The sequence below is a fragment of the Triticum urartu genome, chromosome 6 (assembly GCF_003073215.2).
Source record: "Triticum urartu cultivar G1812 chromosome 6, Tu2.1, whole genome shotgun sequence".
NCBI lineage: Eukaryota > Viridiplantae > Streptophyta > Magnoliopsida > Poales > Poaceae > Triticum > Triticum urartu.
Window position 1 is genome coordinate 191930706 of NC_053027.1, and position 4734 is coordinate 191935439.

Genomic DNA, 4734 nt, shown 5'->3' on the forward strand with positions numbered 1-4734 from the left:
AGCATACCCCTCTCTCATTATGATTATTATTAAAAGGTATTAAATTCAAAATAGAAAATTTCATTTACTTGAAGCACTTGAAGAAAGAGAACTTAGACATACTTTTACGCAATGCTCATTTAACCTATGAAGGACTACGCAATGCGTGAAGGACAAAAATATTCCACCGTCTTTGAATGATGAACTAAACTAAATAAGAAATATATACAGTAAATTCATTCAAAGTAGAAAAGGGATACATGGTGTTATCTTAGTAAAATAAATTACATCATTAGAAGAGAAAAGGGAATAAAACCAAACATGGAATTGAGATTAATACATCTAGGAGGAGGTCGTAGACATCACTATGATCATTTTACGGCCTGGGGAGCAAAGGATCCATGGTTTTTATATGCGTTCAACTCCTTGCGAAGACCCTGCAGCCATCACAATCATTCATGGCACAAAGAGGGGAAACAAACACCTCAACAAGATTCGTGAGGAAGTGCCCAAGGAAAGAAAAAAGAAGGTTAGGTCTGAACTGTAAGAACGTGCTCATAAATATGAATTGTCATGGGCAAGATGAAATGCGAGAACAAGCACTGATGAGTAATGATATACTGAAAATTTCCTCTCTTTGTTGTTGTTAGCCCTTGTTTTTCGAATATACATTGGAGGCACTCAGGTTGTACTCATATCTACAACCCAATCCCGTAGCTCTTTTCTCTTTACAACCTACAGACAGATTGAACAAATGGAGATTGCTATATGGTGGACTACCTACAGATTACTAACTTTACAAAATCCCTTGCATCCTCTCAATTTCTGATCCTATGGAATTCATTGTCATTAGGCACCTTTTGACCATTATATCCAGAATCGAACGGTTTGGGGTATGCCAGAGGGTTTCAGAATCTCTTGAGAAGCACCAAATGCTTTATTTCACTCCAATTTTCATCATGACCATCAAATCCTGATCATGCAGTCAACAATGCCATGCCTTTGGTGCCTTTGTTGCACAAAGGCAGAGGATATGCATCCCTCATTTATGTATGCTAACGCCTAGATCATGTTCCATCTTGTTGGCACATGCAATCAGGCATTGGTAAGGTGTATCTGGAATCATTAGGTTTCCTGAATGCGATGCCCCTTATGTCACTATGGTGCAGTATTTCCAGCATGTGGTGCTTGAATCGACTCCATCTGCAGTTCAAAGAAACAATTTGAGTTTCATATACCACTATATCCATTTACACGTTAAGCAAAGATGGACAAACATTTAGAGCATGTATGTGAAGGTCAACTCGGAGATGTATTTCAATTTGTTAACATGGATAATGCATTTCGAAAAGTAGGCAATAGCTACAGTCTTGGATGGTGAAGGAATAACAAGGGCAGTGAACTGCTTCAGCAGTTTGATTTGGTGAAAGATTCCAGCATATACTCAAAACTGAAACTGATTCGGTGTGATTTGTAATACTTTGTTGACGATATAATGGCAGCTCAAACTGACCTGATATTTGGGTCGTCAAAAGATAAGACCAGCTTCCGTTTGTCAGGTTTTATTGTCTTTGCATTCCCTCCTAACAGGTAATGCCTGTGTCCCATCAAAAAGTGAGGGAAGTTCCCCCTTGAGTTGTCACAAACACTTCGCTCTGAACACAGACGGTGTAATCTAATGCTACTAACCAAGAGGAGTACCCCTACAGAGAATAGGTTGGTGAGTAACGGTATGAAGATTCAATGTGAATTGATGAACAGTTCAATGCATGCATACTCATCTGACATTCAAAATGACATCCAGCTAGGCTGATGGGCTGGCTGGCGGAAACAATACCTCAAACTCAGCAAGCTCTTCAGACAATGCTAGAGTGTCCTTGGTTTGTAAAAGAGGGAACATCTGGCGAAGGGGGACCATGTATTTTGCAGCATTGTATATTTTACCGGAGACAACGTAGAGGAAGGTTGTATCGTCAAACCCCATGCCTCGCAGCATCATACCAACCTGCTCAAATTCAGTCAGTTAACATATTAGCTCTAGTGAGTATATTTACATATTTGAAAGCTTCTAAATTTGTTCTGAATGCTACTAAAGAGACGCAACTGATGGAACTGAACTTAAAGGTTATTATTATTGACCTGAAGCATCACAAACTAAGCAACAAACATCAATTCTAGTATAACAGAAAATGTCAGCACCAGTGAAAATTGATGCTTCTAGTGACATCTGTTAGTAGTGAACAGAAAGATATAAGTTGATTAGTATATACCATTTGAATGCTAAGAAACAGAAATTAAATATATAAAACCCAGGTGGCTATAAATGGTCATGGAGGTAAAGCCCGATGAGAAATTATAAACCTGGCTCAAATATAAATGGAAGCCACCACAAATTCAATCTTGTAGCAGGATGCGAAACATGGCCACGGATCGTGTACCAATTATGCTAAAGAAATGTGAAAAAGAAGTGTCTTGTGTGTAAAAGCTTCTGCTTCTTTATTTCTGAAGTTCCTAGAGCTTCGTACACACAGGTTGCTCATACTCTTGATTTTCCGACCGATGTGAAAACTGTCTCATACCAAGGGAAATTACAAAGTAAAGTTTCTAAGAAAGTAGGGGGCTGTAAACTAATGATCTTTCTATGGAAGACAGGATTGGGTATGTTCTTTGTTTACTCGGAGTTTTTTTGGCATGCACTGTCGAATTCTGATGATAACAGCTTACTGACATTCTAAGTTTGGTTCTGAATGATAACATCTTTTGGCCTTAATTTTTAATTCTTTGTAAGAAATACTTGGATATATAGTCCACCAAAAAACACATGAACTCATGCAAGCATGCAATCTTCTTGATTGTTCTGATGACACTCAACCAATACGTGATGTATTTTTGACTCGTAGCCTGAATGCACAGATTTCGGATCTTGGTGGTCTTTGCTGTGTATAAACAAACGTAAATGAAGCCATCTGTCATCACTTTATGAACATCAACAACTAAAGCGTAAAAATAAACCATGCATGCATGCAGGATTCATCAACGTCCTCCCCTGCTGGACTGCTAGTGAAATATTTGTCCTCGCTAGGTTATCTGTGATGTATTAAAGAGAACCAATGGACATACGTATAGTTGATGTTGCATAAACCAGTGCACTATTTAATTCAGCGAATCAGTTATGGTAAAAAGAAAAAGAAACACTGAGTTTGTAACATAGACGCGCATCATCAGGCACACTCCCACATCAATTGATGATTGGCACGGCCAAGGTTCAAGATATGTAGATTATATGGATTAAGTTAACACAGTTGTCATGTTGGTGGGTATATTATTGTGTCCATCATTTAAAGAATTGTCCGCCTATGTGGGGCACACATAAATTCAAACATGGTTTTTATCTCTCGTAGGGATAAGGTACAATTTCATATTAGTGTTTACAGCAAGTAAAGATTATGGGTATCTACTTTTCCTATTTCACAAAGATACTGACATCACCACAATGGTGACGAAGTGAACAAACCTTGGCAATGTAAGAAAAAAAACTTTTGCAAGAAAAGAAACTTTTCTAATTGATTGAAGTGTGACCCTATTTCTACAAAGAAGGTGTAATCTATAAGCATCACCAAAGGAAACATCAGACGAACAAAACAAATGAAAGGCCACGATAAGAAGTAAAAAAAATTGAATTCAGTGTGCGGAATATATGTTTATACACCCAGCCTAGAATCTGATAATACAGTTTGCAGCCATAAATGCAATAAACGGAAGGAAAAACATAAGATTTGGTACATCCTTGACAAACTATTCATGTGTGCCATCTTGGCCAAAAACATAGGAAATCATGATCCTCGAAATGACAACTTTCGAAGTCCTAAAGCTCGCTAAGATGATTAATAAGCATAGAGCCAGAGTCAAGGCACAAAGAAATATCTGCAACGTAAAGCATGTCATCATTTATTTCTACACCAAAGTATACTACTGCCGTAGTACCGCGCCGTCTAATTACTAAGTGAAGAAATCATTGAAGCATGAATCACACAAACCAAACAATACTAAGCAAGGAATAATTAAGGTCTAAATGCAGGCACATACCTCTGCTTATAGAAGTGTCTCTTACAGCACTCTATTTCATAACTTGATTACAGATTTAAGCTTCCAGGCATGCACCTAAGAACCAGACATGGCACCAATGAGCATTGATATATTAGCAAATATATTCCTTAAATTCAGAGGTGATAAAAAAGAACACCCATTCAGTTACCATTTCTACAATGGTTTGGGAATTAGCAAGTGTGGAAGTTCTATTTCTGTAAAGACTCTTGATCAAATGCATTTCTTCCAGAAAGATAAAATTGGTACCATCAAGAGTTCAAGACCATTGGAGCACAGAATATCATGAAAACACCTTTATACTATGGAAATAAGCACCTTCTCCCCTTAATACATGGTTATATTTGTTCTTCTTCTCTTGTGTCAGATCGTAATTCATTTAATCATAACCTTTATAGTATGGAATATTAATAATCGGGCTCAACATCTGATGTAGTCGGACTAAATAATGTACCATTAGTTTTCCCATGAAAAATAGGCAAGCCATATTAGATTTTTGAAATAAAAAAGGCAAAACCTGCAGCAAGCATGTTCGTCTGCACCATCTTGTGGTCCTTTATCATCGAGATAATACCCATACGCATATGTGCATTGCAGCACTTGTATGCATTCTATGATCTGTCGTAGTTAAGGATGATAGGGTAGGCGTGT

The 4734-nt window shown here is 37.6% G+C and overlaps 1 pseudogene; it reads right to left on the minus strand.

Annotated features, from left to right (window-relative positions):
• Nucleotides 1-607: 607 nt before the first annotated feature.
• On the minus strand, nt 608-1999 carry LOC125516693 (annotated as a pseudogene).
• Nucleotides 2000-4734: the final 2735 nt, after the last annotated feature.